Source organism: Cyprinodon tularosa, unplaced genomic scaffold (genome assembly GCF_016077235.1).
Source record: "Cyprinodon tularosa strain WSP-4 unplaced genomic scaffold, ASM1607723v1 ctg1021, whole genome shotgun sequence".
Lineage (NCBI taxonomy): Eukaryota > Metazoa > Chordata > Actinopteri > Cyprinodontiformes > Cyprinodontidae > Cyprinodon > Cyprinodon tularosa.
Genome location: NW_024037807.1, coordinates 34,497 through 58,731, shown reverse-complemented (window position 1 = coordinate 58,731; position 24,235 = coordinate 34,497). Strand labels below are relative to the sequence as shown.

The window sequence follows — 24,235 nt, the reverse complement described above, 5'->3', positions numbered from 1 at the left end:
AGTACATGTCAGACTTTATAATATTACTTTAGCGATAGTTTAAACTTTATTGTATATGTCGTACCATGTCTTTCGGTTGTGCTGTTCTTTTTTCATCTTGTTACAGGAAATGAAGTAGACTAAAAATGTTTTGTCATTGTCTCCTTTCTATCTCTACCCTTTCTTTTTTATCTTTTCTCTTTTTTTTCTTTTTTCCTTTTCTTCTTCTGTTTTACTGCTCTATTTACATTGCAGTGTCCATATAAACTGTAAAACTTCCTGCATAATTATAATAAAGCAATTTATATGCATGAAACAAGCGGAGCAATATGGCAATTGCCATACTGCTACACTTGTGAAAGTAAAACATGTTGGGCTTTTTTTGGCATCAAAACAATTATTCTTATTGCCACATTGCCAGACAGGACGCTGTAAAAAAAAAAAAAAAAAAAAAAAAAAAAAAAAAAAAAAAGCCTAAAGGCAGTGGGGAAGAAATTGATATGGAACCTGCTGGATCTGCATCGAATGCTTTGAAACCTCTTCCCAGAGGGCAGCATGGAGAACAGTCCATGGTGGGAGTGTGAGGAGTCATTTATGATGTTTTAGACTCTGGACATGCAGCGCTGGGATGAAATGTCTTTAATGGAGGGGAGAGGAGCCCCCATGATCCTCTCTGCTGTTCTCACCTTCTTTCAGTCTAAGGCACTGCAGCCTCCACACCACACAGTGAGACAGCTGGTCAGAATGCTCTCTATGGTGCTTCTGTAGAAGGTGGTGAGGATGGGTAGGGGCAGGTGGGCTCTCCTCATCCTCCGCAAGAAGTACATGCGCTTTTTGCCCTTTTGAGGTGGTGTTTACATTCCAGGTGAGGGTGTCTGTGATGTGCACCCCCAGGAATTTGGTGATGCTGACCACCTCCACAGCTGAGGAGCTGATGAGCAGTGGAGCATGGTTAGGCCGGTTCTTCCTGAAGTCCAAGATGAACCCCTTCGTCTTCTCCACATTCAAGATCAGGCTGGGGAGAGCCAAGATGGCGGCTAGCGGTTAGACGGTGTTCGGAACTTTCCTCCAACCTTTCCTCTTTTCCCGTCAGAACAGATATATTTGTAATGTCTTCAACCTCAACAACAAAACGCAAAACCGAAGGTCATCTGGTGCTTACTCCTACAAAGTCACCATCTACCAAGAAAGGTAAAATGGAGCAAGCCACAGCAGATAACGTGATTGCGGTGCTGAAGCTAGCTATTGAGGAGCAAGGGACATCTATTGGAAAATCTATCGATGACTCTTCTATTAATTTTCTCTCCGCTGACATACAAGATATTAAAAACACTCTGCAAACCATGGTCAGCCGAGTCAGCAAAGCTGAAGAAAAGATTCAAGCGTTGGAAAACAAAGTGCTGGAGCTCACACGTGAGAAGAAGCGGTGGAATCTGTGTCTCCGCGGCATGCCTGAAGAAGAGACGGAGGATGCTCGGCTCAAGGTGGTGGAGGTGTGTCAGAATATTATTCCAAACTACAAAGAGAAGCTTCCGGAGGTGATTGATTCAGTACATCGGCTAGGCAGAAAACATCCAACCAAACCACAACCTCGAGATATCATCCTCCAGTTTTCTATGAAGCATTTTCGAAACATGATCTGGAAAATGGCAAAGAACTCTGGCTATCTGAAGGAAAGAAATCTCCTGTTCAAAGAAGACCTCTCTGTGGAAGACCATGAGAAACGGAGCCGTGTTGCCAATAATCCAACAAGCCTGAAAGGATAAGAAGATCACATACTTTGTAGGAGGACGTGCTTTTGTGGACCGCAAGGAAATTGAATAACTGTTTCGTTGGTTTCCATTCAACTTATTATGGAGGAAGAGTTCCATGTTCCCAGTTAAGTTCGACTTAAAACCCCAATACTTATCTTGTTTAGTTTTTTTTTTCTACTATGTTAAAGTTCTTCTCAGTTAATGCTCGAGGACTGAGGGATATCACTAAAAGAAAAGCTAAAATCCCGGTTGCAAAAAATTGTGGTGCTGATTTTTGTTTATTTCAAGAGACTCATTCCATTGAAAGTGACTATAAACGTTGGAAAGCTCAGTGGGGAGAAGATCTATGGAAGGCCCATAGAACTCACCGTGCAGCAGGTACATTAACTTTGAAGCACAAATTCAATAGCAGCATTATTTCCACCGACCCAGCTGGACACTATATTCTCTCAGTTATCAAATGTGATAATTTTTTCTTTCTTATTGGTAACATTTATGGGTACAACAACGCCAAGGATAATATCAGGTTGTTTGAAATTTTAAATTCCAGTATTGAAGCTTTTATGAAAAAATTTAATGATATTAAGATAATTTTAGGAGATTTCAACATTACTGTGAATGATGAGGTTGACCGATGGCATAGCAAGCAAAGAATAAATTCTCAGATTGTTGACTTTATGAATGAGCAAAGTTTAATAGATATTTGGAGGGTAAATAATCCAAACACAAAAAACTTTACATGGAAAAACAAAGCTGTCTCCCACACTCAAGAATCGATTTTTGGTTAATTTCTTACTCCTTACAGCACTCTAATTGCAAAGCTGAGATTATTCAAGCACCCCTTACTGATCATAAAGGCACTCTATTAGAAATTTGTATTTATGCTGATATAAGTACTAAAAGATACCCTGCATATTGGAAAATGAATAACTCACTTCTTAATGACAAATTAGTTTATTTAACAATTCAAAACAAAGTTATATAGCACTTCAAATTTAACCTGACAACAGCCAGATGCATGTCTCGCTCCGCCCAGCTCCACTCACATACATCTGGGAACCCGCTCATTGAAAGTGATTTCCCCAACCGAATTTATGGTCTGTCCAATCAGGACGCAGGGTGGGTGTGTCCTGGAGTGGAGAAGCGACCGTGAGATTCCAACAACAATGGCGGCTCGCATTGAGGAAGCAAGCGTTAGCATTGATGCTGCTATTTCTTCTGTGTTGTCCAATCTATCTGATATTGTTTCATTAAAAGAACATCAGAGAACGGCTTTGAAGGCTTTTGTTGGTGGAAACGATGTTTTCGCCCTTCTCCCGACCGGATTTGGCAAGAGCTTGATCTACCAAATGGCTCCTCCTCTCACAGCGTCACGGGTTAGCTTCGGTGTGAGTGGTTGAAATAGCACGTCAATAAAGATGACAGAAAAGTGGCTTATCCAATCATATGCAAGGAGTTTTGATAAGGCCCAGCCTTCAGTAAAGGCAATTCCTATGGCGGGTTCCCAGATGTATGTGAGCGGAGCTAGGCGGAGTGAGACATGCATCTGGCTGTTGTCAGGTTACTTCAAATTAGCACAATCTGAAAATAATTATGGACGTTATTGGGAGCTTTTAAAATATGAGTTAAGAAAGATCTTAAGTAAAGCTGGGGCAAATAAAATAAAAAATAGCATAAAGGAGGAAACCTCACTGATCTCGGAGTAGATATCATTATCATTTATTCTTCCTGAAAATCTATCTGAACTACAAAAAGCTAAATTACAAAGCCTTCAGCTTAAACTTGATCAAATTTATATAAAAAAAAGCAAAAGGAGCTTAAATACGTTCGCGGGCCAAATGGTTAGAAGAAGGAGAACAAAACTTTAGCTACTTCTTAAAACTTGAAAAACAAAGACAAACAAAAAATGGTATTACTAAACTTAATTCCAATGGCACAATAATTGATGATCCCAAAATGATTGCCAATATATGTGAAACCTTATATAAATCAATCAATCAATCTAGACATTCTCCAGAAGAACATAACTATTTCTTTAATTCCTTTAATGGCAAAAAAACTATTGGTGACCAAAACAAAATATTATGTGAATCTCCAATAACACCAAAAGAAATTAAAGAAGCTACCAATAGTCTCAAATCCAATAAATCTCCTGGTACAGATGGGCTTAAATCAGAATTTTATAAGATGTTCTCAGAAGAACTCACTACATTTCTACACTCTGTATTTATTGAATTTTGGATAATTGGCATCCTATCTCTTTACTTAACAATATTTACAAAATTTTAGCAAGTTGTTTGGCAAAAAAAATGTAAACAGTTCTTAATGATATTCTAGAAGAATCTCAGAATGGCTTTATGGCTGGAAGGCATATTATTGATAATATAAGATTGGTTCTTGATATCTTAGATTATCCAGAAATGGTTTTAGCGAACAGCTTTATTTTATTTTTAGATTTTCAAAAGGCCTTTGACTCCATAGAACATGAGTTTATCTTCAAAGCCCTTAGCTTATTTGGCTTTGGAGAGAATTTTCAACAATCAATTCGCACACTCTACGCATTTGGAAATAGCTCAATAAAATTGCCCCATGGTACTACCAAAAGATTTGAAATAAAACGTGGGATTTTCAGGGATGCCCTGTTTCACATTTTTTGTTTCTTCTACCATGCAAATTCTAGCTACTTTTATTAAAAATATTGATCTCAAAGGCATGCAAATTTCAGGAAAAACTATACTCTTGAGTCAACTAAGTTGATGATACAACTTTATTTCTACAGGATAAGGATCAAATAAATGTTGCACTTAAACTTTTAAATAAATTTTCTGTAGCCTCTGGTCTTCAACTTAACTTATCCAAGTGTGAACTTCTTCCAATAAGTACTTGTAATGATTTAACTCTATCTGGAATTCCTGTGAAGTCTGAAATTAAATATCTTGGGGTAACATTAGTGAAAGAGCAGACAGAAAGAGTTAACAAAAACTTTGATCCGATTATACCCTCCTGCCAACAAAGATTTAATCGTTGGTTACAGAGAGACCTGACTATCACTGGTCAGGTCCTGCTGGCCAAAACTGAAGGTCTTTCTCGACTTGTCTATGCTAGTTCAGCCCTTAATGTACCAAATAGCCGTTGCACTGAAATTGTTCAAATACTTTTTGATTTTATCTGGGGAAAAAAGCCTCATCTTATTAAGAAAAATGTTATTATTAATAGATTAAACTCAGGTGGATTTAATGTTTTGGACTTCAGTACCCTACATTCTACATTCAAAGTTAGGTGGATCCAAAGAGACTCTTTAAGTCCTTGGGTGGGCTAGATTTTTTATTAAGATGTAACTACAACATGGAAAAGCTTCCAGTTAATTTGTCCTGCTTCCATAAGCAACTCCTTTTATCTGTCATGATGCGTTTTCTTTGAGTAAAGCCCAAGATGCAGAACACACACAGAGGCACTGGTAAAAGTCCAAGGAGTTTATTTTAAGACAAAGCACATAGATAATAATGAAACAATACAGGCAGGGGGCTGGTTCACTGGGGTCTGAGCAGGGAAAGGGAGATGGCTGGTGGCTGAGTTCATGAAAGGCTAAGCATTTAGCTTCAGGCTTAGCCTGGCAGTCCTGGGTTTGAGCTTAGCTCACAGCAGAGAACCTCAGGGGAAACACGAAGGATATCTCTGGCTGAGTTTCCAGCTCTAGTAGGGAACAACAGGGGATTTAACTCAGAGGATTCTTCAGGCTGAGCGTCCAGCTATCAGCAGGGAACATCAGGGGAAAATCCACTTGGGAACCTCTAGGGAAACTCCACTTTGAAGTCGTCAGGTTCCAACCATGTAGGAATCTTCGGGTTGGCTCACCAGGGCAGATAGCAGGTTAAGCTCGCCTAGAGCTTCTGGCTGGAGACTGGTTTCCTGTGATGCAGCTCTCCCAGAGCTGCAGGCCAGAGACAGGTTACCAGTGAGGCAGCTCTTCCAGGGCTTCACGAGGAGGCAGGAGGTTAAGCTCATCCAGAGCTTCACAAGGAGACAGGAGGTTAAGCTCATCCAGAGCTTCACGAAGAGACTGGATTCCTGTGAGGCAGAAACAGGGAAGAATTTGAATCTGATCTCACACTAGAGATAACCTAGATTCTTCCAGTAAGTAACAGAGGCTCAGGTTGCTAACCAACTAAGATCAACACTGCGGCGTTGAGGCAAGATCTGAAGTCAGCTTAAATACTGTGGTCCTCCTGATTAGTAGATCAGCCACAGGTGTGTGGGAGGCTCAGCTCAGGAGGACCCACGGCGCACTCTGCTGGAGGCAGAGGGTAGTCTCCAGAACCTGACAGTGACTCCAGCCCTAAGAGAAAGAGACAAAGAGAGCAGAAGAGGATCCTCGGCGCCCTCTGGTGGGCAAGCCTCTGGTGGGCAAGCCACTGTGGTTCCGTCTCAGGAGCAGGCGACACCACCGACTGTGGTTCCACCTCAGGGACAGGCGACACCACTGACTGCGGTTCAGCCTCAGGAGCAGGTGGGACCACCGACTGTGGTTCCACCTCTGGAAACGGAGGAACCACCCATGGAGGCTCAAGTTCAGTCTCTGAGGTGGCTTGAGGCGTCGGTGAAGGGTTCTTGGCGATTAGTGGCCTCCGCTGAGGGACTCTTGGAGGCACATTTTCACCAGCACTAAATTCAGAAGCCCTCTTAATTTTTAGCTCAGGGGTCTCTGGACGGCACAGGGCAGGCTCAGGGGTCTCTGGACGGCACAGGGCAGGCTCAGGGGTCTCTGGATGGCACAGAGCTGACCCGGGGGTCTCTAGACAGCCAGAGCTGATTTAAGGCGACGCCTCTTTTTACGCCGAGGGGTCTTTGGAGCTAAACTGCCGGGATCACAGATTGAATCTGGCGACAAATAAACCGGTTGAAAAGTAAGGGTACCAGAATGAATAACATGATCTGAGGCTAAGGAATCAGGCACGGGGTCAGGTTTAAAACTATCCGGGTTAATAACTAGTTCAGGATCAGAATCTGGCTGGCGTGGAACTCTAACAGATGGACGTGAAACTGGTGGACTAATTTTGAGTCTCTTAACGGATGGAATTAAATGGTGGTCTAGAACATGGGAACTAAGGCTAATCCGGCGCGGAGAGGAGCTGAAACTGGTTTGTGATGCTGGATCTAATCCTATGGCTAGTTCAATGAGGTCCTCGAGGCTAGGTGGCTCGACGTAAAAAGAAAGCTCGGTTCTGACAGATTCATTAAGAGCTAAGAGGAAAGCGGACTTGAGTGCAGACTCGTTCCAACCAGAAACGGCTGCTCTACCCAGGAACTCGGACGAAAACTGGGCAACGGACCTATTACCCTGTTTAGTATTAAGTAGTTTGCCAGAAACGGAGAACTTAGAGACCTGACTAAAGGTTCTTTCTAACTCCTGGATGAATCTTTCAAAAGTGCAGTTTTCTCTAGTTCTAGGTGGAAATGTGGTCTCCGCCCATTCAAGAGCTTCACCAGACAAAAAAGAGATAACAAAAGCTATCCTATCCTTAGCATAAAGAAATTTTGAAGCATGGAAACTCAAAAATAATCAGCACTGGAAAAGAAATCCTTTAAGCTTTCTTGGATTACCTGAAAATCTCTCCGGCAGAGAAGGACCGGGTGACCAAAACGAGGGGTAGAATTCAGACCAGGGAGGAAGATTATCATCTTGACTAGGAGATGACGTCACCGCCGGTGACCCAGGAAGCGGAAGTGGATTCGGGGCAGGACGAGCCGTTGACCGTTTGTTTTAACAGTAACTCATGGAGGGTTTGTGTGTCATCCAGAGTCTGAGCGTCCTGTTTCTCAGTCCAACGGCGGAGGTGTTCTGCTGGGCTTTGAGTTTGGCCGCAGTGTTCTGTCATGATGGGTTTTCTTTGAGTAAAGCCCAAGATGCAGAACACACACAGAGGCACTGGTAAAAGTCCAAGGAGTTTATTTTAAGACAAAGCACATAGATAATAATGAAACAATACAGGCAGGGGGCTGGTTCACTGGGGTCTGAGCAGGGAAAGGGAGATGGCTGGTGGCTGAGTTCATGAAAGGCTAAGCATTTAGCTTCAGGCTTAGCCTGGCAGTCCTGGGTTTGAGCTTAGCTCACAGCAGAGAACCTCAGGGGAAACACGAAGGATATCTCTGGCTGAGTTTCCAGCTCTAGTAGGGAACAACAGGGGATTTAACTCAGAGGATTCTTCAGGCTGAGCGTCCAGCTATCAGCAGGGAACATCAGGGGAAAATCCACTTGGGAACCTCTAGGGAAACTCCACTTTGAAGTCGCCAGGTTCCAACCATGTAGGAATCTTCGGGTTGGCTCACCAGGGCAGATAGCAGGTTAAGCTCGCCTAGAGCTTCTGGCTGGAGACTGGTTTCCTGTGATGCAGCTCTCCCAGAGCTGCAGGCCAGAGACAGGTTACCAGTGAGGCAGCTCTTCCAGGGCTTCACGAGGAGGCAGGAGGTTAAGCTCATCCAGAGCTTCACGAAGAGACTGGATTCCTGTGAGGCAGAAACAGGGAAGAGTTAGAATCTGATCTCACACTAGAGATAACCTAGATTCTTCCAGTAAGTAACAGAGGCTCAGGTTGCTAACCAACTAAGATCAACACTGCGGCGTTGAGGCAAGATCTGAAGTCAGCTTAAATACTGTGGTCCTCCTGATTAGTAGATCAGCCACAGGTGTGTGGGAGGCTCAGCTCAGGAGGACCCACGGCGCACTCTGCTGGAGGCAGAGGGTAGTCTCCAGAACCTGACAGTGACTCCAGCCCTAAGAGAAAGAGACAAAGAGAGCAGAAGAGGATCCTCGGCGCCCTCTGGTGGGCAAGCCTCTGGTGGGCAAGCCACTGTGGTTCCGTCTCAGGAGCAGGCGACACCACCGACTGTGGTTCCACCTCAGGGACAGGCGACACCACTGACTGCGGTTCAGCCTCAGGAGCAGGTGGGACCACCGACTGTGGTTCCACCTCTGGAAACGGAGGAACCACCCATGGAGGCTCAAGTTCAGTCTCTGAGGTGGCTTGAGGCGTCGGTGAAGGGTTCTTGGCGATTAGTGGCCTCCGCTGAGGGACTCTTGGAGGCACATTTTCACCAACACTAAATTCAGAAGCCCTCTTAATTTTTAGCTCAGGGGTCTCTGGACGGCACAGGGCAGGCTCAGGGGTCTCTGGACGGCACAGGGCAGGCTCAGGGGTCTCTGGATGGCACAGAGCTGACCCGGGGGTCTCTAGACAGCACAGAGCTGATTTAAGGCGACGCCTCTTTTTACGCCGAGGGGTCTTTGGAGCTAAACTGCCGGGATCACAGATTGAATCTGGCGACAAATAAACCGGTTGAAAAGTAAGGGTACCAGAATGAATAACATGATCTGAGGCTAAGGAATCAGGCACGGGGTCAGGTTTAAAACTATCCGGGTTAATAACTAGTTCAGGATCAGAATCTGGCTGGCGTGGAACTCTAACAGATGGACGTGAAACTGGTGGACTAATTTTGAGTCTTTTAACGGATGGAATTAAATGGTGGTCTAGAACATGGGAACTAAGGCTAATCCGGCGCGGAGAGGAGCTGAAACTGGTTTGTGATGCTGGATCTAATCCTATGGCTAGTTCAATGAGGTCCTCGAGGCTAGGTGGCTCGACGTAAAAAGAAAGCTCGGTTCTGACAGATTCATTAAGAGCTAAGAGGAAAGCGGACTTGAGTGCAGACTCGTTCCAACCAGAAACGGCTGCTCTACCCAGGAACTCGGACGAAAACTGGGCAACGGACCTATTACCCTGTTTAGTATTAAGTAGTTTGCCAGAAACGGAGAACTTAGAGACCTGACTAAAGGTTCTTTCTAACTCCTGGATGAATCTTTCAAAAGTGCAGTTTTCTCTAGTTCTAGGTGGAAATGTGGTCTCCGCCCATTCAAGAGCTTCACCAGACAAAAAAGAGATAACAAAAGCTATCCTATCCTTAGCATAAAGAAATTTTGAAGCATGGAAACTCAAAAATAATCAGCACTGGAAAAGAAATCCTTTAAGCTTTCTTGGATTACCTGAAAATCTCTCCGGCAGAGAAGGACCGGGTGACCAAAACGAGGGGTAGAATTCAGACCAGGGAGGAAGATTATCATCTTGACTAGGAGATGACGTCACCGCCGGTGACCCAGGAAGCGGAAGTGGATTCGGGGCAGGACGAGCCGTTGACCGTTTGTTTTAACAGTAACTCATGGAGGGTTTGTGTGTCATCCAGAGTCTGAGCGTCCTGTTTCTCAGTCCAACGGCGGAGGTGTTCTGCTGGGCTTTGAGTTTGGCCGCAGTGTTCTGTCATGATGGGTTTTCTTTGAGTAAAGCCCAAGATGCAGAACACACACAGAGGCACTGGTAAAAGTCCAAGGAGTTTATTTTAAGACAAAGCACATAGATAATAATGAAACAATACAGGCAGGGGGCTGGTTCACTGGGGTCTGAGCAGGGAAAGGGAGATGGCTGGTGGCTGAGTTCATGAAAGGCTAAGCATTTAGCTTCAGGCTTAGCCTGGCAGTCCTGGGTTTGAGCTTAGCTCACAGCAGAGAACCTCAGGGGAAACACGAAGGATATCTCTGGCTGAGTTTCCAGCTCTAGTAGGGAACAACAGGGGATTTAACTCAGAGGATTCTTCAGGCTGAGCGTCCAGCTATCAGCAGGGAACATCAGGGGAAAATCCACTTGGGAACCTCTAGGGAAACTCCACTTTGAAGTCGCCAGGTTCCAACCATGTAGGAATCTTCGGGTTGGCTCACCAGGGCAGATAGCAGGTTAAGCTCGCCTAGAGCTTCTGGCTGGAGACTGGTTTCCTGTGATGCAGCTCTCCCAGAGCTGCAGGCCAGAGACAGGTTACCAGTGAGGCAGCTCTTCCAGGGCTTCACGAGGAGGCAGGAGGTTAAGCTCATCCAGAGCTTCACGAAGAGACTGGATTCCTGTGAGGCAGAAACAGGGAAGAGTTAGAATCTGATCTCACACTAGAGATAACCTAGATTCTTCCAGTAAGTAACAGAGGCTCAGGTTGCTAACCAACTAAGATCAACACTGCGGCGTTGAGGCAAGATCTGAAGTCAGCTTAAATACTGTGGTCCTCCTGATTAGTAGATCAGCCACAGGTGTGTGGGAGGCTCAGCTCAGGAGGACCCACGGCGCACTCTGCTGGAGGCAGAGGGTAGTCTCCAGAACCTGACAGTGACTCCAGCCCTAAGAGAAAGAGACAAAGAGAGCAGAAGTGGATCCTCGGCGCCCTCTGGTGGGCAAGCCTGAGGATCCCAACATTATCCTGGACTTTGGTTTATAAACACAACTTTTCCCCTCATAACTGTTATATTTGGAATAACCAAAATATTTGCTTCAAGCATAAATCCCTATTTTTTCAGAAATGGGTGGATAAAAATAGCCTATTTGTAAAACAACTATTTACAGTTTTTTACAGTCGCTAGGACCCATTTTTCAATACTTAAGTCACTTTTTCAAAACTCTTCACACAGTTCTCCAAACCAACTTTCAGCTTGGCACAGCAGTTCATTTCACATTCAAAATGCACTAAAACTAACAAATCACTTCATACATATCTCAAATCAACACATTCTTCCATAACACTAGCAAAGGTTGACAGCCAACAAACACACTTTGTCACCCACAAAACAATGACCTAAAAAACACTAACAACATGTAGCATTATACAATCTCGGTTAATAATTCACTGCAATAGAGGTTACTGGAATGAATCAGACATGATGTAGAATGCTTCAATATATTTTATGTCTTTTATTTGTTTTTAGGAGTAATTCCAAAACACAAGAATTTGTATTCACATCATCCACTGATACAGATACAATAGTAATGCTAATCTACTCGGTCTTCTCCATTTGGCCACAGGTTCTCATCCACATCACATCTTATGTCATCTAGGGCAATACACCTAGGAAAGAATCTTCTGGCATGCCTGATCCATCCCTGACAATCTTCTGCTGATATGTCCAGGCATCCAGCATTCATTGCGTCCAGGAGGGACATTTGATTATGTGGATGGTGGTCATAAACCTTCCACCTCCATGAGGAAAAGAATTCCTCTATGGGGTTGAGGAATGGAGAGTAAGGTGGGAGGAAAAGTGACACCATTCTGGGATGGGCTGCAAACCACTCGGTGACTGCACGAGAGTGGTGAAATGCCACATTGTCCCATACAATTATAAATGTTGGTGGATTTCTTCTCTCTGCATCCCTTTCCTCACCTAGCACAACCCTTCCATAGAGATCATGCAGGAACGCAAGGAGACGTTCAGTGTTGTATGGCCCAATTTGTGGTTTGTGTAACAGCAGTCCATCAGTGGATATTGCTGCGCACATTGTGATGTTGGCACCCCTCTGGCCCGGGACATCCACTGTGGCTCTCTTCCCAATCACATTCCTTCCTCGTCGCCGTGTTTTTGGCCAGGTTGAAACCTGCCTCATCCACAAAGATGAAAATGTGGGGCGTTTGCCTGCCTTCAATCTCCATGACTCTCTATAATAAATCCACAAGGCAACATAAGCTGTTACAGTAGTAAACATTACCTAAAAAAAATTTCTTTGTGTGTGTTTTGTTCAAAAACAGTTCTGTATTTTATTGTGATCTTACCTGGACATATTGGTTCCTGAGTTGCTTGACATGTTCAGAGTTCCTCTCAAAAGGCACAGTGTACAACTGTTTCATCCTTACCTGATGTTTTTTCAGGACTCTAGAAATAGTTGTGATGCTTACACTGTGAATATTTGCAAAAGTAATGTTGTCTGCCAAAACTGTGTCTCGAATCTCAGTGAGTTTTATGCCATTGTTTCTGATGACCATATCAACAATGGCAGTTTCCTGCACATCAGTGAGCATCCTTCCTCTCCCACCTGTGTGAGGTAACCGTTGAGTCCTAAGCAGAAATGCTGAAGCAATTACACACAAGTCTATTTACTTCTGTAATGTGCAACTCAGTCAAATGCCCTTGCAGAATACAAGTTACCTGTTGGTTTGCCGGAAAACTCTAACAATAGATGCCACTGTTGAGCGTTGCAGATTTGGCTGCACTCTCTGACCAGCCTCTCTCATTGAGAGACCATGATTTACTACATGATCAATTACCGTAGCTCTGATCTCATCTGAAACTACAGCTCTTGGTCTTCCTCTTATTCTTCTTCCACCACACATACGTATTCCTCGCCCCCTCCCAGCCCCTCTTCTTCCTCTTTCAGCCACTTCTCTGTTTCTGGCTGGGTCCATGTTTACATCACAATACAAAACTATTCAGCAGTTGTCTCCTTTTGTAATGAAATTGAAAGAGTAACACTGCATGAAAAGTGAGATTTTCGTCCCCGTAAACCCCGTAAACTCCCGCAGATCTGCCTGATTTTCGTCAGTTTCCGACAATTTGCAACCCGTGCTTGTCCGCGTTTGTCGTGCCACAAATTGTCGAAAACGTACCATGACGTATGTGGAGAGCGATCAGCTGTACTAATGGCCCTAATTAGCATATGAATGCAGCAAACCCGCGCGGCTGGCCAGGTCTGGCTTGAATAACCTTCTCAGTATTGGCTGAAACCACTATTCTCAAACAAATGAAATCGCTCGTGATTGGCAGCAAAACCACACGTGGCCACGCCAGGCTTTAATTTTCTTACTGAGTATTGGACGGAACCACTTCTTTTTAAACAAGTAAAGTCGCTCGTGATTGGTTGGCATATATATATATATATATATTTACATATAAATTTACATATATTTATTCATATATATATATATATATATATATATATATATATATATATATATATATATATATATATATATATATATATATATATATACACTATATTGCCAAAAGTATTTGCTCACCCATCCAAATTATTGGAATCAGGTGTTCCAATCACTTCCATGGCCACAGGTGTATAAATTCAAGCACCTAGGCATGCAGACTGTTTTTACAAACATTTGTGAAAGAATGGGTCGCTCTCAGGAGCTCAGTGAATTCCAGCGTGGAACTGTGATAGGATGCCACCTGTGCAACAAATCCAGTCGTGAAATTTCCTCGCTCCTAAATATTCCACAGTCAACTGTCAGCTGTATTATAAGAAAATGGAAGTGTTTGGGAACGACAGCAACTCAGCCACGAAGTGGTAGGCCACGTAAACTGACGGAGCGGGGTCAGCGGATGCTGACGCGCATAGTGCGAAGAGGTCGCCAACTTTCTGCAGAGTCAATCACTACAGACCTCCAAACTTCATGTAGCTCAAGAACAGTGCGCAGAGAGCTTCATGGAATGGGTTTCCATGGGCGAGCAGCTGCATCCAAGCCATACATCACCAAGTGCAATGCAAAGCGTCGGATGCGGTGGTGTAAAGCACGCCGCCACTGGACTCTAGAGCAGTGGAGACGCGTTCTCTGGAGTGACGAATCGCGCTTCTCCATCTGGCAATCTGATGGACGGGTCTGGGTTTGGCGGTTGCCAGGAGAACAGTACTTGTCTGACTGCATTGTGCCAAGTGTAAAGTTTGGTGGAGGGGGGATTATGGTGTGGGGTTGTTTTTCAGGAGCTGGGCTTGGCCCCTTAGTTCCAGTGAAAGGAACTCTGAATGCTTCAGCATACCAAGACATTTTGGACAATTCCATGCTCCCAACTTTGTGGGAACAGTTTGGAGCTGGCCCCTTCCTCTTCCAACATGACTGTGCACCAGTGCACAAAGCAAGGTCCATAAAGACATGGATGACAGAGTCTGGTGTGGATGAACTTGACTGGCCTGCACAGAGTCCTGACCTCAACCCGATAGAACACCTTTGGGATGAATTAGAGCGGAGACTGAGAGCCAGGCCTTCTCGTCCAACATCAGTGTGCGACCTCACAAATGCGCTTCTGGAAGAATGGTCAAAAATTCCCATAAACACACTCCTAAACCTTGTGGACAGCCTTCCCAGAAGAGTTGAAGCTGTTCTAGCTGCAAAGGGTGGACCGACGTCATATTGAACCCTATGGATTAGGAACGGGATGTCACTTAAGCTCATATGTGAGTCAAGGCAGGTGAGCAAATACTTTTGGCAATATAGTGTATATATTCATTCATATATTTATTCATTCATATATTTATTCATTCATATGGTGTGTATTTATGTTATCCTACACTACTACACAATTATTATGCTACCATCAAGGACATGAATGAATTTATACAGGAAATAAAGATTTGCCGGGAAGCTGTTTATGCAAAGAGAGAGCTTTATTAAAACACACACAACTATATACAACGCGTATCCAAACACATGCGTTTCTAAAAATTAAAACTCCGTGAACGGTCCGTTTGCTTCCTCTGGGTTGGAGGTAACTGGCAGCATTCCCTCCGAGGCAGGTCCGATGTGCAGACGCCTACTGTGCGTGGCCCTGTACTTTGGCACTGCTTCTAACCGGGACTGCAGCTTAACACAGAGTTCAGTGAGATCCGGCCTACGAAATGGCGGCGACCGTACAATCCATCCAGAGACACCGCCGAGGAAGGCGGACTTCCAGAGTTCCACTTCCTCATCTGCTAGCACACTCTGCCTCGCTTTCAGCAGCTGAAAAAAAAAACAATGAATCAGCGCACTGCGTATGGACACAACACATCTATTAATGCACCTGAAAAATAGTCACCAAATAAAGTCTTACCCTCTTTCTTCTGGCCCGACTCCGAGCAGAATGCCTCCGCACGCAGCGTGTGGCTGGCTGCTTATATCTGAAGCTCCTGCGTACCGTCTGAAAATACGTCTTACAGGCAGCTGGAAAACAATTAAATGAGAGTGGTATGAATAAAAAATCAAACGCAAGTCACAGTAACAAGGAAGGAGAAAACATTAAAACAAGTCACTTACACACAATGTCGTCTTAATCAACATCGTGCAAATCTGGACTTGCCGAGATGGGAGGTCTGTGAAAACAAAATGTAAAGCTATGATCGGTATCCATCCGTATCCATTTCCTTTTACCGCAGAATGAAAGCATATTCTTTAAATCTTACCCTTGCTCCGGTTCATAGCGCCTGCAATTAGTCTCCGAGTTGTTAAGACGGCGTACTGCTTTCTGTGAATCACAAAAAATACACTTTAGTAAAGCTTGTTCTTGCAAGGCTACTATTAGCCGCTATTAGCCGTAGCTCAGGCTAGGCCGCTTTTAGCTTAGCAGGCAGTAATCGAACATATATTTACCGCTAGCATCTCTTCTTTGAGTTCGTCTTGTTCGATGCAGAGTCGCCATCGTGTCCAAGAGGAGTTTTACCCCGAAATTTAGAAGCTCCAGACCGCCTGCACAAAGCAAAGCATACATCCTCCACTGTGGCTGCACACCGCCGCTCTGAGTTTCTTGGAGATCGTACAGAGCATGCGCGAGATGAACCAGGGTGTCCGCGGATCAATAAAAATAATTAAAAAATCATTCTTTTTTTTTTTTTTATCAAGGCCTTAATTGGCACTAAAATTATTTAAATATGTTTATCGAAGTATTTATAATTCTTTAATAAAAAATGCTTATAAAAACAATTTCGTCAGATATATTATATCGCTCCAGGCGGAGAAAAAGCTAGAGGATATATTTATATACGTATATATGTGTGTGTGTGTGTGTATGTGTGTATGTTTATGTACATACAGGAGTCATGGAACTGTGCTTACAGCTCCTTCATATTTCGTGTACAATAATAACTTGTGTACATGGTTCTTGTTGATGGCATTAAAATCATTTCAAATAGCATTAAAATAGCATTAAATTAGAGTCACTCATTCCTGTATGAACCCTGTGAGCGCTTAATTTAATATGACATATTAAAAAAATCCCACCATCATCCAGCATACGTTCAGTTTCTGCCCAAATATATATATATATATATTTTTTTAGATTTTTGTAACGGGGATAAGGATAATTCAAAACTGCTTTTTTTTTAATGAACTTGTTCACTACTTCCAAACTCAGCATCTCTTTTCATTCCTGTAATAAGAAGTTTCTTTTGAATGGATTTGATTAAAGTTTAAGTCCCTCGGTATAAAATAAATATTTTGATGGAGATGAGAAATCTGCTTTCTCGTTGGTGAATAACCAATAGTTTGGATCCAATGATTTAAATAAACGGTGTTAGTTTTTTTTTTTTTTATATATATATATATAAGAATTGTGCTATAATTTCTAGTCACCGATCTGTTGCTGCTATATTTTAATTTGACGAACCGGAATTTGTCGATGTTCTTTTTCCTGTTTGGTGCGATTGCAATTGCGGATCTTGACCTGGCCGGACCTTATGACCACAGTGTACCAATCTTCTCATGGCTACTTCCAACAGGATAATGCGCCATGTTATAAAGTAAATCATCTCAGACTCATTTCTTGAAACTTTTCCACTTAAGTAATTGTGAATTGAGCATATTGACAGACAACATTTTATTTTTTATCTTAAATGCAATTTTTTTTTATATAATTACTGCTCTAAATGTATTGCTCTGTCAGCTAAAGATCTGTTTTGGTCTCTATACTTTAATTAAATAAATCAATTCAAGCTAAAATGTAAGAGGCTATACTAAGCCTGATCTCTTTGTGTCAGAGAATTTCTTACCCAGAAAGATGTCACTTGGGGTAAAACCCCCCCTGCAACCCTGATTTGCATTTGTATAGCTCACAGCATGTTCATTTACATGTTAAAGCCTCCCCTAGAATTCCATGGGGGGGGGGGCATGGGGGGAACACTGCCTAAGAGAGTCCACGTCAATTTCTGACAATTTACGGGAGTTTTCGGCGAAGCCTGCAAATTGTCGAAAACTGCCGCTAACCTGAAGTTCCACGACAATCTACAGTGCCGCATATTGACGAAAATCCCACTTTTCATGCAGTGTAACACCTGTGTAGATGTTAATCTACAATGAGAATCAGCTGTGGTTGGTCCAATTGTCCACTTATTTTTATAGCATTTAATTTTAAGATGTAAAATATATTTCATTAAAATATTCCTGTAGAAATGTAGCAAATTGCTGTCTTATTCAGTTTTGTATTATGTTATTGTTTTGAACATAAGTTTAACAGTTTTGAAAACAGTATGTAAGCATGTGCAAATTGTCCTGTAGGTACACAGAGTTTTGGCGGTTGTTGTGTCGAAGTGAGAAAAGAATTAATGTAATTTGAAAGATTTAGTCATTGAATGCATTTTGTGCCAAAGCAATGATAAATGATCCACAGTTTAGCCCACATATACTTCTGTTGTGCTCACTGTGTGAAGAGTTTTGAAAAAGTGACCTAAGTATTGAGAAATGTGTCCTAGCGACTGTAAAAAACTGTAATAGAGATGATCAACTGTTTAATTATGGTGAATTTCCTGGTGAATATAACTTCCCTGTGACCCCTAAAGAATTTGCCGTTGTTTTCGATGCTATTCCTGCAGGTTTGAAATTTCTTATGTCAACATCAGGTAAAACCCAGGTCCAGCATCCCAGATTTCCAGAATTATTTATTAGGAATTCAGATCCATTTCTTAGAATTAAAACAGGAAATAAACATATAAGAGAAATAATCCAGAGGAATACTATTAGCAAACCTGCCTCAACCTTTTTTTGGAACAATCTATTTTCACATATCAATTGGGAACAAACATGGTTATTGCCAAGAAAAATGTTTGTTTCTACTAAAATACGGGTAGTGTCCCTTAAAATTTTGCACAGGTGTTATCCTGTTAATTCAGTACTGAACAAATATATTCCAAATATTGATCCACTTTGTTCCTTGTGTCACATCGAACAAGAAACATTAACCCACCTTTTTTGGGAATGCTCTTTTAGCAAAGTTTTTTGGTGTGACTTCAATAATTTTGTTAATGGGAAATGCAATATACTTATTGCGCTGAATGTTGTTGTGCCATATGCCATGGTCATACTTTTTGGACATAGGGTTAGTTAGCAGTTTTGGTGAATAATAGCAGGGGGACTTCAGCAGCCCCCCCTTTTTCAGCCAAAACAGTCACAAGCAAGTCACACGGAAGTCACAGAGGTGTGACCAACAACCAACACCCCTCTGTGAGGACAGAGAAAACCACAGACCACACAGGATTCTGCCTCTTTTGCCTCTTTTGCTCTTCTCTCTTTCTCCCTCTTCTGATCCAGCCTGCTTCTGCTCCTGCGCTCAAAGCTGGGGCCCACTGTGGCCCACAGTGGAGATGCAGGCCCCAGGGGAACCAGATCCCCAGAACCATCAAGGATGAGTCAGAACTCTTCAGAACCTAACTGCTGCAAACAGAACTTTTGCAACACATTTCTCTCGAGTTTCAGAACTTACAGAGCCAAACTGGATGAGAACCATATCCTTGGGGGTGAGACTGAGAGGACCCCTGCTGTGAGACTGAGACAAAGGAACCCCTGACTGCAGAGCTGCAAAACTGGATGAAACTCAAGCTTTCCAAACGGACATGGAAAAAGGTTTGCAGGTCTGGCATGATTAGGGACAGAACAAGCAATGTGTCTTTTGATGATGCTAATCATATCGTGTGTCTACTGCTGAGTAAAGACAACGCTAATTGATGCTAAAGAATGGACTGCATGCTACGCTATGCTACAGGAATATGTGTTGAGCTGTTGCTAAAGCTTAGACAAGCTTTATTCACTAAGGATTTAAACACTGATATAACATTAGTGTTCATATGTTCCTCAAATGCTCATTACATTTCCATTACCAAGTATGACCAAGAGTCATTTAGTGGAAGCCTGATGTCTATTCACTGCTAGCTATTTCAAAGAGGGTAAAGAATCATTTAGCTAAAGGTTATTGGTTCTTGATTAAGCAAATCATTCAATAAAACATTATTTGGTCAAATAATGTTTTATTCACCTCATGGATTTGCATTGTGAATTGGTCTGAAAACATTCCAATTTCTTTAAAATTAGTGAAAAGCTAATTTGATCACATTCCAAATTCTTCCAGATAAACTTTGGTTTCAAAAACAGAATCCATCTTAAACTGTAATATGTTTTTCAACCGTTTTCCCTTTCCTCTTTGTACATAGTAGTTAATTTAGTTTAGTTGAGTTTTACTAGTCTTAGTTGAGAGTGCTAAACTGAAATATGTTTGACTTGGAGCTGAATGATTTTTGTTAATAAAATCTTATATTTTGAACAGAAGTTGTGGTGAATTTATTCCATGTATGTGCAGAATTAACTGTTTGACCATGATTAGTGCTCGAATCACTCTTTCATCTATTGTTCTAACACACAGTTAGTAGGACTGTGTGTCATAAATAGTATATAACAGCCGAAATAATATCTGAAATAATATCTGATTAAATAACCCCTACAGGGGAGGGCAATAAACATCTTAAAGTATCAGAAACATAAATTCCCAGCGGGCTGGGAATAGAATTTAACTATAGAATCACAACAATGTTAAACATGTTCTGTTTGGTATTTCCAGGGGCAGTATGTCTGGGAAAGAATATATTATACATTTTCTTATTCTGTTAGCCAAGTTCCACATATTTGTTTGTAAATTTACTAAAAACAAACCCAACCTCACTGTTTTTAGAGCTTATGTAAGTTGTTTTTTGGACTCCTTAAAAATATGCACCAACTCTAAAGCTATGAAACTTATAACCCTAAGTGGTGAACTTAATTTGTAATCTATTTTTTTCTGTTTCATGGAATTCTATAGTTCTGTTACTGTTCGGATCTGGAGGTCTGTCCACTTTCTCCACCAGAGGGCGTACGAGATCTCCTGGAGCCAGAGCTGATTGCACCACCTGTCGCTCATCTGCTCATCAGGAGATCCGTATTTAAGGAGGCAGAGGACTTCTCTCCAGTGCCAGAGTGTTTGCCAGTAACGGTTAGCATGCCTGAGCCAACCAGCCTGTCTGAACCTCTGACTCCGTGAAAACCAGAACCTGAACCTTATCTGTTTTCTCCTCTCTGCTTCCTAGATTGAATCTGCCAGTAACCTGAAACTCTGAAGAGTTTCTCTGCCGGTGATCTGCCTGTCCATTCTCAGAAGAACTCTGGAGAACAATTCCTGTCTAAGATCTGCCTGCCTGCTGTCAGAAGATACTGGAAGGAAACTCAAATCTGTGATCTGCCTGCACTCAAATCAAGCTCTGCCTCCGCCTAGCCCTCAGCCTGCCGACTGGAACAGGTACTGCCCAGCACGCTCTCATCCTGCTAAATACCTGGACCTCCACTAACTCCTCTGTCCCCCTCTGCAGTAAACCCACTAGTGACCAGTCCTGGATCTGATTTATCTGTGTGCTTTTCAGAACCCACTCGTGACCAGACGAGTTCCCCTCTGGATCAGTTCATTTATTGTGTTCAATCTTCTCAATAAACCTTTGAACTTTTCTGCATGTGGGTTAGACACGTTAAACCAAACATGACAGTTACCCCAGTACCTAGAGCATACTACTGTCTGCAATTGTATATTCTTTATTTGTAAATTAAAGTTTGCTAAAAAAAAAAATAAAAATAAAATAAAAATAAATTCAAGATCAGGCTGTTATCTTTGCACCAGCCCACCAGCTGCTCCACCTCCTCTTCACCATGATATTGGTGGTGAACCTGTGGATGCAGTGAGGTTCATATTGGTAATGACTGTTATGTTTTAGCATGGAGAATCTGGTAATTCAAGCCGACACAGTATGACCTTTCAAGATTTATTGATGAAGGTGAGTATGTTGCAGACAGGAAGAGAGGCAGGTCCTGGACATAAGCAGGACAGTCCAACAGTACATGCAGAGAACTGACCCAAAGAAGCTGACAGCACCAGGCTAGACTTAAGTTGAGAGGGTTAGCCAAGGTCAACTGCAGAAAAGATCTGCCACTGGAAGAACCAGGAGTAATCGTCAGATATGGCCTGTAGCCATTTGAAAGGTCAGACAGGGCCTGTTGCTGCCATCAAGGTTAGACATGGCATGTAGCTGTCCAGAAGGTCAGACATGGCATGTAGTTTTCCAGAAAGTCAGACGGGGCCTGTTGCTGCCCAGAAGGTCAGACTTGGCATTTAGCTGTCAAGAAGGTCAGATGTGGCTTGCAGCTAACCAGAATGTCAGATGTGTCCTACAGCTTCCCAGAAGGTCAGATGTGGCCTGTAGCTGCCCAGAAGGTCTAACATGGCCTGTAGGTCACCAGAATATCAGACGTAAACTTGTAGCTGTTCAGAAGGTTAGACGTGGCCTGCAGCTGCCGAGGTCAGACAAGGCCAGGTCACCAGAATGTCAAACATCAACTTGTAGCTGCCTAGACAGTCAGAAGTGGTCTATAGCTGCCCAGAAGGTCAGACTTAGCTTGTATCTACCCAGAAGGTCCCTCTCTGGTCCCTCGATCTTGGTCTCTGCTTTGATTCTACTCTGGCCACTTGAATAATATGCCTTTTTCGTGGCATTGGAGGTGTGGCTGGCCAGACAGAGCAGCATTGCATGGACTAGTTTCTCAGGACAGGATATTTCCAATTCTTGCATTGAATTGAATCCTTCCACTGGCTCTTTGTTGTTCAATTCAATTCAAGTCAGTTTATTTATATAGAGCCAATTCACAACACCCTAACCACACCTTAAAGGAATAGTACACCCAAAACATGATTAGCCTTCATTTTCTACTCACCCCCATGCTGAACAACACCCTGGAGTACTTTTTTGATATCTCAAATGCATCTGGAGATCTGGGAGGCTTCTTGCTGTCTGCTGACATTCAAATAATGGAGGTCTATTGTGCCCGAGACAGAAAGGTCCATAAAAGTCCACAAAAACGTGTCAATATTCCTCCATACTGCTCGTCCAATGTATTCCAAGTGTCCTGAGTGGGTAGCATCCAGAATTTACTCGAAACGAAGTCATTTAGAATGTTTTTAGAGCATAAACAGTAGTGTATAGGATTTCCTGAAAGCGCGCGCCGGCGCGTTCATGACGCTACGGAAGCCGGCAGACCAAACCAGATGAAAGTGCACATTCAGCGTCTGTTCTTCCAATAATGCAAGCGTAGAAGAAGAAATGTGCCGTTTACCTGTGCAAAGAAAGAAACAACGAAAGAAAAATGTGTGAGGACTTCAGTGTTGAGGAAGAGCATGAGTTCTTTGCCGAGCTGAATGCGCTGGTTTGGTCTGCCGGCTTCCGTAGACTCGTGAACGCGCATGTGCGCGCTTTCAGGAAATCTTAAACACTACTGTTTATGCTCTAAAAACATTCTAAATGACTTCGTTTCGAGTAAATTCTGGATGCTACCCACTCAGGAAACTTGGAATACATTGGACGAGCAGTATGGAGGAATATTGACACGTTTTTGTGGACTTTTATGGACCTTTCTGTCTCGGGCACAATAGACCTCCATTATTTGAATGTCAGCAGACAGCAAGAAGCCTCCCAGATCTCCAGATGCATTTGAGATATCAAAAAAGTACTCCAGAGTGTTGTTCAGCATGGGGGTGAGTAGAAAATGAAGGCTAATCATGTTTTGGGTGTACTATTCCTTTAAGCTTTCCTCATGGCTCTGATTGGTTGTCTCTGACCCACAGTGAGGTTGCAGAAAGGGAGGTGCAAAAGGAAAGACAAAGACCACTGGAAAGAGGAAAAGTTTGAGTGTATGATCTGGTGAATTGTACCTTGAGATGATATGTGTTGTGAATGGGCGCTATAAGAAGAAACTGAATTGAATTGAAAAGAAGCTTGTTTTTTTTTCACCCTCATTTTCTGTCTAATATTCTTCTGTCGGGACAAAGTGACAGTGTGGCAAAATTTAAGAAATATTTTTTTATTTTCAAAAGTGAGGCTGACCTAACTTTAGCAAAGCTGAAGGTTTTGAGCCTAAACATATTTGGATTTGTATAGCTTTATCAAACTTTAATAACTCTCAGTTTTGTCTGAAAAAGATCAATCCCAGGTTAGTATGCTACCACCATCATGCATTACTGTCTGTCAGGGTTTGAGGACCCAAATGCAGAGGCAGGGAGGCAGTGATGAGTTTTCTATTGATTTAATGAATGGTTCACAAACAACTGAGAATCCAAAAATCCAAAAAACATCCAACACGGAAAAAAAGTAAAACAAACCAGAGCCATGGAGACTTCAGGGGGGAAACAATCACGACGCGGTTAGACACAGTAAGGCATAGATAGACAAAGTTAGACAAGGAACCAGCACTGAGGAACTGCACAAGGAGAGTATTTATGTATAACTGAACAAAGAGAGGACTAACAAGCAGATTGGGAGCAGGTGTGAAGAGAGCAGTCTAAGGAGGTAGGGAAAAAGGAGACCAACACAAGAGGGCAACAGAGGGCAACAAATAAAAACCTGAGAACTGAAATATAACCAGAAAAGACAACAAAATAAGAATTAAACCATTAAACTAGAAAACATGGAGCAAAGTTAAACTGACTACTCAAAAGAAAACATAACAGAACCAAGACTGTGACACTGTCAGTTTTAACAGTGATTGCCGTGATTATTTTCTGAAAGCATATTTTCTGGAATCCCTGGTCTTGAAGTGAAACTGTTACCTTAAAA

General features: G+C 42.7%; 1 long non-coding RNA gene across 1 annotated transcript; it reads left to right on the top strand.

Moving 5' to 3' along the window:
- The first annotated feature begins 20,517 nt into the window (after nucleotides 1–20,517).
- Nucleotides 20,518–21,085, top strand: LOC119780043. Its single transcript, XR_005280331.1, has 3 exons — nucleotides 20,518–20,577; nucleotides 20,672–20,880; nucleotides 20,951–21,085. It is a non-coding gene; the product is annotated as an uncharacterized LOC119780043 (long non-coding RNA).
- Nucleotides 21,086–24,235: the final 3,150 nt, after the last annotated feature.